The sequence below is a fragment of the Phacochoerus africanus genome, chromosome 11 (genome assembly GCF_016906955.1).
Source record: "Phacochoerus africanus isolate WHEZ1 chromosome 11, ROS_Pafr_v1, whole genome shotgun sequence".
Classification (NCBI taxonomy): domain Eukaryota; kingdom Metazoa; phylum Chordata; class Mammalia; order Artiodactyla; family Suidae; genus Phacochoerus; species Phacochoerus africanus.
The window spans coordinates 128,499,762-128,515,390 of NC_062554.1; the positions used below are offsets into that span (position 1 = coordinate 128,499,762).

At 40.4% G+C, this 15,629-nt stretch overlaps 1 protein-coding gene across 2 annotated transcripts in view; it reads left to right on the forward strand.

Annotated features, from left to right (window-relative positions):
* The window catches only part of PTPN14 (protein tyrosine phosphatase non-receptor type 14), a 193,379-nt gene extending 191,799 nt beyond the window's left edge, over positions 1 to 1,580 (forward strand). For both annotated transcript variants that reach the window (XM_047751746.1, XM_047751747.1), the window contains exon 20: positions 24 to 1,580. The gene's annotated coding sequence lies outside the window, so the exon portion shown is untranslated. The remainder of the gene's footprint in view (positions 1 to 23) is intronic.
* The last annotated feature ends 14,049 nt before the right edge of the window (positions 1,581 to 15,629 follow it).

The following is a 15,629-nucleotide window of genomic DNA, read 5'->3' on the forward strand; positions in this document are numbered from 1 at the left end:
TCCCTTCATCTTCGCCTCTGCAGAGCCTGGCCAATCTGGTGAAATGAATGATGCTCCGAGCTGCCCCTGGAATATTTACAGCTGCCTTGTGGTCCATTCCCAGCTGTCTAGGGAGGGGCAGGATGTGCTGTTCAACCTCTGTCTTGTGATGCTTCCTGTCCTTTCTTCACAACCTCTTCCTCCAGGGAAACACAGATGCCTCGTCCCCTGCTAAGGTGTCCAGGAGAAAACTGACAAGCATGGCATTGCGATCTTTCTGTGCCTTAGGGTGGAACCATTTCGCTAGCATCTCAGGAATCGTGCTTTGAGTGGAGCTCGGCTGGCTGGCAGGGCAGAGGTGCCTCGTGTTCTCGGCATTACTCAGGGACCTCCCACCTCCCTGAACTGCCGTATGAGCTAATTAATACCTTCAGCTTAGAACTGAAAGCTGTAATTCAGAGGCTTTTTTTTTTTTTTTTTCAACGTGAACACTGTAAAACGTTACTGCAATTTCCTTTGAACTTTCTCACCAGTTTGGAATCTCAAAGCTCTATTAACCGTATCCTTTCGAAAAGTAAGGTTACTCTTCACTGGAGATGATTTCCTGTGTCTTTTTCTTTGTTCCTTCAGTAGTCAGCAAGCTTGCTTGAGGATACTTAAATGGCAAAGAAAGGTTTACACATGCAGATGACTGTTAAATGTATAATCTTATGTAACGAGTTACATCAAGTAACAGCCTCATCTATTATGTTTCACTGGACTCTTGTGCTACTTTATTCAGTATTGATGCTTTCCTTGGTTCTGTGTTCCAGAAAATGTCGTGACTTCTTGTCTCTTTCAAAGCAACTGACATTTAATAAGAGTTCATTTCAGATATACAGACAGGTCCCCAGCATAGAAACCAGTTTGTTCTTAAGGCTCTTGGGGTCAGCTCACAGAAACCTCCTGACATCCAGCGCGGCTGAATGGCGGGGCAGTGGCAGCCAGACCTGGCTGGCTCTCCTGGGCTGACCTGGATGTTTAACCGCCTGCTATGTTGTTTCTGTGAGAAATGCATTCCAGATGGGGACCTGGGATCCTGAGAACACATTTCGTCTTCTCCCCATGGTGGCCACTTGCTTTGAAAGATGGAAGTCCCGTCTTTTTACTACAAACAGTTTTAAGGGGGCAGAGGAGGCAAGACATTTATAGGACATTCCCTAAGTTGGGGAGTGATTAATAGTCATGTCAGCTTTACTTATGGTATAGACTTCCTCTCCATTTAATAATATTAAAAGCCTTAAATAAAACTATGCATGCTATTCTATGTGCTTTTTTATATCAGTAAATAAGCTTATGCTTGCCAGTTTTATACACCATTACGAGGTGTAGGAAACTGACTTTTGACAGTATTTTTGCACTGTTTCCTATCTGTCTGTTTTTATAAAGTCTTTCGATACCGGTCCTAGTTGTGTATTGTTTATGTTCTCACTGCCCTTGTCATTGCTGTCAAATGTTTCATATGTGCCTTTACAAATGTGAGATCTTTTATTCTAACCTTTTTTGTAAAAGATATCTATTGACTTCCAAATGCAATAAACTTTTTTTTTTTTCAGAGAAAACAGTTGAATCTTTTCTGTACGATGTATGTTTGCATTCGTTGAAAGCGCCTTCTCTCTTAGGATTATGTTCATGGGCAAATGTACCTGGGAAAACCTGCCTTTTCACTTCTTTAAAGCTCATTTATTTCTACCTGCTTTTCATTTCTGTGTGATATGATATGATCATACCAAAGAATTCATTTGAGCCTAAAAGGAGAGACGGCTCTGCCGATGGCGTGAGGGACCCAGAAATGGAGACTTCTCACAGCTGCAGTGATGACCTGTGTTAGATGCCCAGTCCCTTCCCAGCTGTTTATTCCGACCTCAAACTGCTGACCCAGAAGAGACAGGCACCAGGATGCTCCTCCGCGAGACTGAAATTCTTGCTGTTTTTCAACTTTATCAATAGCACCACTCACCTCTAGTGAGGCTGCCCTGCCCCTATTCTCAGCCAATCAGCAGCCATATACACGCCCAGTGGACGCCTGGTGGTCAGAGTGGACGCTGTCTTCATGGCTCTTTGATGATAATGACGGGGCAGTAGAACCACTTCAGTGAGTAACCCACTCTTCATCTATCAGAGGTCCTAGCTTGTTTCACATCATGAAAATGAGGATACCGCAAGCCACACTGGGATGAAAGGATGTCATGGCAAGCAAATTTCACTAAACACATACCTAATTCCATGTATAAGCTGACTGTAGCAACAAAACAATGACAGTTGTTGAAAGAAAAGCTGCATCGAGTTTGTAAAAGATGATAGGCGATCCCAGCAAGGTGACGAAGTAGAAAGACCCTGCGCTCACCTCCTCTCATGAGCACATCAGAATCACAACCGTCTGCAGAATAACCATCGATGAACAAGACTGGAACCTACCAGAAAAGATCTTCTACAACTAAAGACATAAAAGAGGAACCACAATGGAACAGGTAGGAGGGGCAGATTGCAATAAAATTAAGTCCTATAATAACCTGAATGGGCACCCCCCAAACTGGAGAGTAATTATACTGCAAAAGTTTTCCCACAGGAGTGGGAGTTCTGGGCCCGACACTGGGCTCCCCGGCCTCATGGTACCTCATGAGGCAGACAGTCCCCAGAGCATTTGAGGGTGGGGCCCCCCAGAGGAGAGGTGGGGGTGGGGAGGAGGCTGCAGCTCACTCTGGGGACACAGACACTGGTGGCAGCCATTTTGGGGGGCATTCTACCTAAAGGCACTGGGGTGGGTGCCATCATGAGAGCCTCCCTCCAGCTCATTAGTGCCAAGGCCTGACCCTACCCAAGAACCCATAGGTGCTAGTGCTGGGGCCCCTCAGGCCAAACAACTGGGCAGGGACACAGACCCATCCATCAACAGGCTGCCTAAAAACCTGAGCCAACTGCCTCCTCTATGCACAGCCCTGCCCACCAGAGGACCAGAACCCACCTCCATCCATCAGTGGGCAGGCACCAGCCCTGCCCTCTAGGGAGCCTGCACCAGCCTCTAAATCAGCCTCAGCCACCAGGGGGCAGACACCAGTCATAAGAAAACCATAGATCTATAGCCAGCAGACCCAGTCCACCCACAAAAGGCCAGACTCTGTGCTGGGACCCCAGCCCTGCTCACTAGCAGCCCAACACAAGCTTCGGACACACCAGACCCCTTCCCAAACTCTGTTGGGAACCAACACCATCCCTATTTCTCCCGCAATCTGACACCTGCTCTGGGATCTTCAGGTCCTGCAGCCAAAGCCCAGGACCCAGCTCTGTCTTCCAGTAGTCTGACATTGATCCCAGGACCTGGCTTCACCCACCAGTGGGTGGGATAGCTCTGGAATCTTCTGGACCCTGACTCTGCCTACTGGTGAGCCAGCTCTAGCCCTGGGCCCTCCAGGGTTCTGTGGCCAGCGGCCTTGTGCTCAGGCCCTGCTAAGCAGCAGCCAGCAGCATCCACACAAGGCAGGGCCTGGCAACCAACCAGGCTAGGGGGCAACCAAACCTACCAGACCACTGATATAGTCAGCCCATCACAACAGAAGGACCCATGCAGCCCTTTTAGGGAAAACCCCAGGACAGCATGTAGTTTGGGTAAAGAGAGGGCGGTGCACAGCCAGGATATGTAGGAAGTCTCCTAGAAAAGGCCACTTCTCCAAGGTCAAGAAACAGCTGACCTACCACATACATAAAAATACAAACAGCAACTTGGACAAAATGAGGCAGCAGAGGAATATATTCCAGACAAAGGAAAAAGATAAAACCCCAGAAGAACTAAGTGAAGTGGAGACAGGCCATCTGCCTAAGCAAGAGCTCAGAGTAATAAAGACGATCAAAGAACTCAGAAGAATGGATGCTCAGAGCAAGAAGTTACACATTTTTAACAAAGAAAATATAAAGAACAACCAAATAGAGATGAATACAATAACTGACATGGAAAGCACACGAAAGAATAAACAGACTAAATGATACAGAGGAGCAAATCTGTGAACTGGATGACAGAGTAGTGGAAATCACTGGTGCTGAAAAGAAAAAAGAAAAATGAGTAAGGAGAAATGAGTTTAAGAGACCTCTGGCACAACATCAAGCGCACTAATATTTACATTACAGGAGTTCCAGGAGGAGAGAGAGAAAGGACCTGTGCACATATTTGAAGACATAATAGCTGAAAACATCCCTAACCTCGGAAAAGAAACAGTCACTCAAATCCAGGAAGTGCAGAGAGTCCCATACAGGATTAACCCACAGAAGACCACACCAAAACACAGTATAAGCAAAATGACATAAAAAAAGAGACTTAAAAGGAGCAAGGAAAAGAAATAAACAGCATAGAAGGGAACTCCAATAAGGCTATCAGCTGATTTTACAGCAGGAATTCTGCAGGCCAGAAGGAAGTCACATGGTATATGTAAAATGCTGAAAGGGGAAAAATTCAAACAACACCACTCTACCCAGCAAGGCTCTTCTTCAGGTTTGAGGTGCAATCAAAACACAAGAAAGAACTAAAGAAGTTTGGCACCACAAAACCAGCTTTACAACAATGTTAAAGGAACTTCTCTAAGCAAAAAAGAAAAAGCCACAGAAAAAAAAAACAAAACAAGAAAATTATGAAATGAAGAAGCCCACTAATAAAGGCAAATATACAGTAAAGGTAGGAAATCATCCACACACAAAGTGGGTAGGGAAGTTAGACAAAATAGTAAAAATCCTATAGATCCACAATAAGTGGTTAAGGGATACACACAACAATTAGATGTAAAATATGATGTCAAAAACAGTAACTGTGAAGAGAAGTGAGTACAAATGCAGGGCTTCTAAAAATGCATTTCAAATTTAAGAGATCAGCAACTTAAAACAACCACATATATAGACTGCCATATAAAAAAAAAACTCATGGTAACCACAAACCAAAAACCTATAATAGATACACTAGATACACACAAGGAATACAAAAATAATACTAAATATTGTCATCAAATCACAAGTGAACAAAAGGTTAAAAGATCTGCAAAACAAACCCAAAACAATCTATCAAAAAGAACATACAAATCAATAATTACCTTAAATGTAAAAAAAAAAAAAAGCTCTAACCAAAAGACATAGAGTGGCTGATGGATACAAAAACAAGATCCATATATATATGCTGCATACAAGAGACTCACTTCAGATCTAGAGACACACACAGACTGAAAGTGAGGAAATGGACAACGTATTCCATGCAAAAGAAATCAGAGTAGCAATACTTAGACAAAATAGACTTTAAAGACTGTAACAAGGGACCAATCCAAGAAATAGGTATAACAAGTATAAATATATATGCACCCAGCATAGGAACACCTAAATAGATAAGGCACATGTTAATGGACATAAAACAAGAAATCAACAGTAATACAATAATACTAGGGGATTTTAACACCCCACTTACATCAATGGACAGATCATCCAGACAGAAAAATCAATATAGAAACAAGGAGATTGGGATAAGATGGTGAAGTAGAAGGACTAAGCTCATCTTTTCTCATGAAAACACCAAAATTACAACTAACTGCTGAACAACCAACAAAATAGACAGGACGCTACTAAAAAAGATATTCTACAACCAAAGACGAAGCTGCCACATCCAGATGATAGGAGAAATACTTTTGCAAAATAAGCAATCCCATACCTGCTGGGTGTATGACTCATAGACTGGAAAAATAATGTATCACTGAGGCTCTCCCACAGGAGTAAGAGTTCTGAACCCAAAGTCCAGATGCCCAGCCTAGGGGAGGAGGAGCTCCTGGGGCATTTAGCATTAAAAGCCAGAGGGGCTTGTGCACAAGAGTTCCACAAGACTGAGGGAAACAGACCACTCTTGGAGGGCATGCACAGGATTTCATGTGCACTGGGTCCCAGGGTAAAGAAGAGACTCCATACAAATCTGGGTCAGACCCACCTGCAGGTTTTGGAGGGTCTCTGGGAAAGCAGGGAGCAGCTGTGAAGTGCTGTGTTCATGGGACTTTGGTGCTGAGATCTTGGGAATAATTATCAGTGTGAGCTCCCCTGGAGGCTGCATTTTGGAAAAATCTCGCCCCACCCATAAGAGCTGAGAGGCCCCAAGCCTAACACCAAATAGCCTCACCTATCAGCAAACAGTCTGCCTAAAGTCATCCTAGATATTGAACTGCCTGTAATCATACCCAGGAACAAAGTCCCAACCACCAGAGGGACATGATTCAGCTCCACTTAGCAGTGGGGAGGCACCAGTCCCTCCCATCAAGAAGACTGCCACAAGTCTCTGTATCAACTTCACCCACAAGAGGGCAGGCATCAGAAGCGAGAGAGGCTAAAACCCCATATCCTGCAAAAAAGAGATCATGCAAAAAATGAAAAGACAGAGAAATAAGAGCCAGATGAAGGAAGAAGTCAGAAGTTCAGAGAAACAGCTTAGTGAACTAGAGATTAGCAATCGCCATGAAAAAGACTTTAGGGTAATGATGGTAAACATGATCCAAGATGATGGGGGAAAAAAAAAACTGGAAGCAAAGATTGATAAATTACAAGAAACTCTGAACAAAGAAATAGATTTAAAGATTAAACAAGCAGATATGCAAATACAATAACTGAAATAAATTCACTAGAAGGAAACAATAGCAGAATACAGGAGGCAGAAAAACAAATAAGTGAGGTGGAGGACAGACTGGTGCAAATCATTGATGCAGAACAGAATGAAGAAAAAAGAATGAAAAGAAATGAGAACACTCTAAGAGAACTCTGAGACAACTTTAAATGTACCAGCACTCACATTATAGGGGTGCCAGAAGGAGAAGAAAGGGCTGGAGAAAATATTTGAATTGATAGTAGCTAAAAAATTCCCTAATATGGGAAAGGAATCACTCATTCAAATCCAAGAAGCTCAGTGAATACCATATAGAATAAATCCAAGGAGGAGTTCCTGCCATGGCTCAGCAGTAATGAACCCAACTAGTATCCACGAGGATGCAGGTTAAATCCCTGGCCTCACTCAGTGGGTTAAGGATCCGGCGTTGACCTGAGCTGTGGTGCAGACGTGGCTTGGATTCTGCATTGCTGTGGCTGTGGTGTAGGCCAGCAGCTGTAGCTCCAATTCAACCTCTAGCCTGGGAACTTTCATATGTTGTGGGTGTGGCCCTGAAAAAAAAAAAAAGGCAGAAAAATAAAAGAATAAACCCAAGGAGGAACACCCTAAGACACATATTAATGAAACTGACCAAAATTAAAGACAAAATTGAAATCAGCTAGGGAAAAGCAAAAAATAAGATACAAGGGAGCCCCAATAAAGTTATCAGCTGATTTTTCAGCATAAACTCTTCAGAAGAGAAGGGAGTGGCACCATATACTTAAAGTGATGAAAGGAAAAAAATCACCAACCAAGAATATTGTACCCAGCTAGTCACTCATTCAGATTTGAAGGAGAAATCAAAAGGTTTAACAGACAAGCAAAAGCTAAGGGAATTCAGTACCACTAAACCAGCTTTACCACAAATACTAAAGAACTTCTCTAGGTGGAAAAGACAAGACCAAAACCAGAAATATTAAAAATGAGAAGGCTCACTGGTCAAGGCAAACATATACCAAATGCAGGAAATCATCCATACACAAAGATGACACCAAAACCAGCAATCATGTGAAAAGGAGGGTATCAGTACAAGATACTGGAGAGGTGTTTGCACTTAAGAGACCAGCAACTTAAAACAATCTTATACGTACATAGAGTCCTATATCAAAACCTCACGGTAACTGCAAGCCAGAAATATACAACAGATACACACACAAATAAGAAAAAGAAATCCAGGAGTGGGATCAAAATGGCAGAGAAGTAAGATGTGGCACTTACCTTCTCCTAGAAACACATCAAAAAACCATCGACATGTAGAACGATTTGCACAGAATATCTACTGAATGCTGGCAGAAGACCTCAGACTTCCAAAAAGGGCAAGAAATCCTCCACATAACTGGGTAGGACAAAGGGGTAAAAAAAGAAAGAGAAAAGAAAAAAAAAAAAAAAGCAATCAGCATGGGACCAGCACTCCTGAGAGGGAGCTGTGAAAAAGGAAAGGAATCTGCAACTTGTGAGTCCACCTAACTGATAAGGAGATTCATTGGGACAGAGAGGGAACCTCAAAGGCTCAGAGAAAATCACAGCAGCCAGTCTAAGCAGAGAGAAAGCCACACAGACCATTGGTACCACTGCCCAGGAGTACACTGACTACATGGAAAACTGATTATATGGAAACTAAACAACATCCTACAAAAAACCCAATGGGTTGGAGTTCCCATTGTGGCTCAGCAGGTTATGAACCTAGTATCCATGAGGATGTGCTTTCAATCCCTGGCCTTGCTCAGTGGGTTAAGGATCTGGTGCTGTGAGCTGTGGTGTAGGTCACAGACATGGCTCCGATCCCAAGTTGCTGTGGTGGTGGTATAGGCTGGCAGCTGTAGCTCTGATTTGACCCCTAGTCTGGGAACTTCTATATGCCACATGTGCAGCCCTAAAAAGCAAAAACAAAAAAACGACAAAACAAAAACAAAACACCGCAATGGATCAATGAGGAAATCAAAAAGGAAATTTAAACATGCCTTGAGACAAATAACAATGAAAACACAAACATACAAAATCTATGGGATGCCATAAAAGCAATTCTTAGAGGGAAGTACATAGCAATATAGGGCTTCCTTAAAAAAGAAGAAAAATCTCAAATCAACTTAACCTACCACCTAAAAGAATTAGAAAAAGAACAAACAACCTAAAGTTAGCAGAAGGAAGGAAATCATAAAGATCAGAGAGGAAATCAATAAAATATTTTTTAAATAGCAAAAAATCAATAAAACCAAAAGCTGCTTCTTTTAAAGGGTAAACAAAATTGATAGCCCCCTGGCAGACTCATCAAGAAGAGACAGTACACATGCACGCACACATGCGCGCGCGCGCACACACACACACACACAGAAATGAAAAGGAGAAATCTCAAAGGATATTGCAGAAATAAAAAAAAAAAACCATAAAAGAATACTATGAACAATTATATGTCAACAAATTTGACAACCTAGAAGAAATGGGCAAATAATACAGAGACATATTTTCTAGAGACATACAGCCCACCAAACCTGAATCAAGAAGAAAAAGATCATTTGAACAGAATGATCACTAGAAATGAAATTAAATATGTAATAAAACACTCCCTACAAACAAAATTCCAGGACCAGATGGCTTCACAGGCAAATTCTACCAAATATACAAAGAAGAATTTAAACCCATCCTTCTTAAATTTTTCCAAAAAAAAAATTTTTTTCCCAAAAAGATTGAAGAAGAAACACCCTCAAAGACATTCTATGAAGTTACTATCACCCTAATATCAAAACCAGATACTACCAAAGCTGCCAGTGGGCACATGAAAGAATGCTCAGCATAACTAATTATTAGAGAAATTCAAATCAAATCTACAATGAAGTACCACCTTACAATGGACAGAATGGTATCATTAATAAGTTGACAAATAACAATGCTGGAGAGGGTGTGAAGAAAAGGGAACACTCCTACACTGTTAGTGGGAATGTAAATTGGTACAACCACTATGGAGAAGAGTATGGAACTTCCTCAGAAAACTGAATATAGAACTACCATATGATCAAACAGTCCCACCTCTGGGCATATATTTGGACAAAATACCAATTCAAAAAGTTACATGCACCCATATGTTCATAGCAGCACTATTCACAGCAGCCAATACGTGGAAACAATCTAAATGTCTACTGATAGATGAATGGATTAAGAAGAAGTGGTACATATATACAATGGAATACTAATCAAACATAAAAAAGAACAAAATAATGCCATCTGCACAACATGGATGCAAGTAGAGCTTCTCATACTAAGTGAAGTTAGACAGCAAAATACAAATATCATGATATCTCCTATATGTGGTCTAAAAAAAAAGGTAAAAGTGAACTTCTTCGCAGAACAGAAACAGACTCACAGACTTTGAAAAACTTAACCTTAAAAGGGGACAGGTTGGGGGGTGGTGGGAGAATGGACTGAGCGTTTGGGAATGGCATATGCACAATAAGGTATATGGAATAATTGGCCAATGGTGACTTGTTGTATAACACAAAGAACTCTCCCAATATTCTGTGATAATCTCTATGAGAAAAGAACCTGAAAGAGAATGGATGTGTGTTCATATAAAACTGAATCACTTCATTGTACAGCAAAAATTGCCACAGCATTGTAAATCAATTATACTTCAATAAAATTTTTTAAAAAGTGAAAAAAAAAATAAAGTTGGAGAGCTGAGTAGGAGCCAGATTTTAGAAGGCTTTGAAAGGAAAAAAAAAAGAGTTCCCGTCATGGCACAGTGGTTAACGAATACGACTGGGAACCATAAGGTTGCAGGTTCGGTCCCTGGCCTTGCTCAGTGGGTTAAGGATCCCACGTTGCCGTGAGCTGTGGTGTAGGTTGCAGACGCAGCTCAGATCCCACGTTGCTGTGGCTGTGGTGTAGGCCAGCGGCTACAGCTCTGATTAGACCCCTAGCCTGGGAACCTCCATATGCCGTGGGAGCAGCCCTAGAAAAGGCAAAAAGACAAAAAAGAAAGAAAGAAAAAAATAATAAGGAAACAAAGATCTTAAATAACACATTAGACCAAATGGACTTAATTGATATATAGAGAGCACTGAGCATTCCATTTGAAAGCAGCAGAATAAACTTTTTTTTTTTCTCTTTAGGACCACACCAGTGGCACATGGAAGTTTCCAGGCCAGGGGTCAAATCGGAGCTTCAGCTCCTGGCCTACACCATATCCAGAGCAACACAGCATCCGAGCTGTGTCTGCAACCTACACCATAACTTACAGCAATGTCAGATCCCTAACCTACTAAGCAAGACCAGGGATTGAACTTGCATTCTCATGGATACTAATTGGGTTCATAACCCACTGAGCCACAATAGGAACTCCAGAGTACACATGCTTTTCAAGTGCACATTGGAATATTTCCCAGGACAGATCACATGCTAGTCCACAAAACAAGCTTTGGTAAATTTAATAAAATCAATACTGTACCAAGCATCTTTACCAGCCATAATGCTGAGTCCAGCAATCAACTGTAAGAAAAAAAACCTGCAAAAAACACAAACACATGCAGGCTAACAATGTATTACTAAACAATTAATGAATCACTGAAAAAATAAAAAAGGAAATAAAAACGTACCTAGAGACAAATGAAAATGAAAACAGGAGTTCCCATTGTGGCTCAGCAGGCTAAGGACTCAACAGTCTCCATGAGGATGTGGGTTCGATCCCTGGCCTTGCTCAGTGGCTTAAGGATCCAACATTGCTGCAAGAGGCATAGGTCACAGATGGGGCTCAGATCTGGTGTTGCTGTGGGTATGGCATAGGCTTCAGCTGCAGCTCCAATTCAACCTCTAGCCTGGGACCCTCCATATGCCACAGGTCTAGAAATAAAAAGAAAGAAAATTAAAACAGGATAATTCAAAACCCAAGAGATAGAGCAAAAGCAGTTCTAAGTGGGAAGTTAATAGAGATACAAGCTTACCTCAGTAAACAAGAAAAACCTCAAATGAGCAAGCTAACATTACACCTAAAAGAACTAGAGAAAAGAAGAATAAAGCCTAAAGTTAGAAGCAGGAAAGAAATAAAGATCAGAGCAGAAATAAATGAATTGGAGACTAAAAGAAAAAAAGAAAGATCAATGAAACTAAAAGCTGGTTCTTTGAAAAGATAAACAAATTTGATAAGACTTTAGCCAGACTCATGAAGAAAGAAAGGGAAAGGGCCCAAATCAATAAAATCAGAAATGAAAATGAAGTTATAACCATCACTGAAATAACAAAGGATCATATGAGACTACCATGAACAAGAAATGGACAAATTTTTATAAAGTACAATCTTCTAAGACTGAATCAGGAAGAAATAGAAAATATAAACCAATCAATTACCAGCACTGAAATTGAATCAGTAATTTTAAAACTCCCAACAAACAAAAGTCTAGGACAGGATGGATTCACAGGTGAATTCTACTAAATATTTAGGGAAGAGCTAACATGTATATTTCTGAAACTATTTCCAAAACATGCATAGGAAGGAACACTTTTGATCTCATTCTATGAGGTCAATATTACCCTGATACCGAAACCAGACAAAGATATCACAAAAAGAGAGAAAATTACAGGCCAGTACCACTGATAAACATAGATGCAAAAGTCCTCAACAAAATATTAGCACACCAAATCCAACAACACACTAAAAGGATCATTCACCATAATCAAGAGGTATTCATCCCAGGAATGCAAGGGTTTTTCAATATCCACAAATCAATATGATACATCATATCAATAAATTGAATAAAAAAACCCTACAATCATCTCAACAGATGCAGACAAAGCTTTGATAAAATTCAACATCCATTTATGATAATAAAAAAAAAAACCACAACAACTCTCCAGAAAGTGGGCATAGAGGGAACATATTTCAACTTAATAAAGGCCATATATGACAAATCCACAGCTAACATCCTATTCAATGGTGAAAAGCTGAAAGCATTTTCTCAAATATCAGGAACAATACAAGGATACCTACTCTCACCATTTTTATTCAACATAGTTTTGGAAGTAGTAGGCACAGCAATGAGAGAGGGAAAACAAATAAAAGGAATGCAAATTATAAAGGAAGAAGTAAAACTGTTTGCAGAGATACTGCACATAGAAAATCCTAAATATACCATCAGAAAACTAGAGCTCATCAATTAACTTGGTAAAGTAGTAGGATGCAAAATTAATATACAGAAATATGTTGCATTTCTCTACACTAACAATGAACTAGCAAAGAGAGAAATTAAGGAGATTCATTTACCACTGCATCAAAAAGAATAAAATATCTAGGAATAAGCCTACCTAAGGAAGCAAGAGATCTGTATTCATAAAATCATAAGACAATGATGAAAGAAACTGAAGATGACACAAGAAAATAGAAAGCTATACCATGTTCTTAGACTGGGATAATTTATATTGTTAAAATCATCACACTACACAAGACAATCTACAGATTCACTGCAATCCCTGTCAAAATACTAATGGCATTTTTCACAGAACTAGAACAAATAATTTTAAAATTTGTATGAAAACAGAAAAGACTGAATTGCCAAAATAACCTTAGGAAAGAACAGAATTAAAGGAATCATGCTGACTTCAGACTATACTATAAAGCTACAGTAACCAAAACAGTATGGAACTGGAAGAAAAACAGGCACTTGGATCAATGGAACAAGAGAAGTAGCTTAAAAATAAACCCCTACACCTGTGGTCAATTAATTTACGACAAAAGAGGCAAGAATACACAATGGAGAAAAACCAGTCTCTTCAATAATTGATGTTTGGAAAACTGAACAGCTACATTAAAAGAATGAAATTAGAACATTCTCTAACACCATACACAAAAATAAATTCAAAATGGACTAAAGACCTAAATTCAAGGCCAGATATTATAAAACTCCTAGAGGAAAACATAGGCAGAACGCTCTTTGACAAAAATTGCAGCAATATTTTTTTACATCCATCTCCTACAGTAAAGGAAATAAAAGCAAAAATACACAAATGGAACCTAATTAAACGTAAAAGCTTTTTGCACAGCAAAGGAAACCACTGACAAAATGACAACCTACCGAACAGGAGAAATATTATGCAAATGACATGACCAATAAGGGACTAATAGCCAACATATATAAACAACTCACACAACTTCACATCAAAAGATCAAACAAGCCAATTAAAACATGGGCAGAAGAACTGAATAAATATTTTTCCAAAGAGAAAATGCAGATGGCTAACAGGCACATGAAAAGATGCTCAACATTGCTAATCATCAGGGAGATGCAAACAAAACTACAATGAGGTACCACTTCTCACCTGTCAGAATGGCTATCATCAAATAGAACACAAATGCTGGTGAGGATGTGGAGAGAAGGGAAGCCTTATACACTGTTATTGGGAACATAAATTGGTGTAGCCACTGTGGAAAATAATAGAGGTTTCTTAAAAAACTGAAAATAGAAATACATGTGACCCAGAATTCCACTCCTGGGTATATATCTGAAGAAAACAAAAACACTAATTTGTAAACATACACGTACCCCAATGTTCATGCAGAAAATGCCAGTGTATGTGGAGAGAGGTAGAATGAGAAGAGAACAGGTACATATGCTAATTTTCTTCTCTCAATCATGGAATAATAAACTCAGTTTATTTTCTTTGGCTGACAAGCAGAAGTAGTAGTCTTATCACATAATTTAGCCTATAAACCATAAAACTAACTATAAGTAGATAGACCTGTTCATTCCCAAATAGACGATTACCAAGAAGGAAATTTTTAAAAAGAAAACCCCAAAATGCAGAAGATAAATACAAGAAAAACACACAAGTGTGCAATAAAATGACAAAAACAGAATCAAACACATCTATTTCATATGATTTTCCTTTTTATTATCTTTAATAACAAATGGGGGAAACTTTTCAGACTTAACAGTTAAGAAATGTAACAGAAGAAAAGAGCTATATCCAATCTCCTGGGTTATCTATGCATAACGGAATCACTGCTGTCCAGCAGAAATCGGCACATTGTAAATGAACGATAATTTTTTAAAAAATCATGGAGTTTCCATTGTGGCTCCATGGTAACAAACCCAACTAGTATCCATGAGGATGCGGGTTTGATCCCTGGCCTTGATCAGTGGGTCAAGGATCCAGCGTTGCCATGAGCCGTGGTGTGGGTCGCAGACATGGCTCAGATCCCGTGCTGCTGTGGCTGTGGCGTAGGCCGGCAGCTGCAGCTCTGATTTGACCCCTAGTCTGGGAACTTCCATATGCCGCAGGTGCGGCCCTAAAAAGACCAAGAAAAAACAGAAGAAAAGAGTGCAGGACCTGTATAAACATCACTAAACCCCATCTGAGGCAAAACACAGACAAACTGATAAACTCCTCACATTCTTGGAGAGAAAGACTCACCAAGAGGTCAGTCCTCTGAGTACCACTGACTCCAAGGAAATCCTAATAAATACTCCAGCAGTACTTTGGCTGTGGAGTAGGCCACTATACTACAGGGGCGTGGAAAACACGGGGACCACATAAGCACACTGTTACAGGAGCTACCCTGGGGTGGCAGCAGTACTAAGGAAGAAGAGACAGCTCATTTTTTTTCACATACATTTGTCTGATTTAAATTTACTGAGAAAACATCACTCCTGTAAACTTTATAAAACCTACAGAGATAGTGGGCTAAGCTTATTTTACTTTGCTAACAGAGTAAATTGGCCAATTATAACACCAAGCTCCCCGGAACCAGGACTGTGCCTTACCCATCTCTGTGCACTTGGAGCATGTTTTGCATAGAGTGGGTGTGTTCAAAAAACATCTTAACGCGCCTCACTGGACAGGAGGCCCTCTACCTGCTGAATCCACTGTGTGCAGTTATTAGCTGTGAGAGAGATGCGCATGGATGTCTGCAGATGCGGAAGGAAGGATAACGGACCAGGTTTACACCTTGTTTCAAAGCCGTTTGCAGATCATGAAT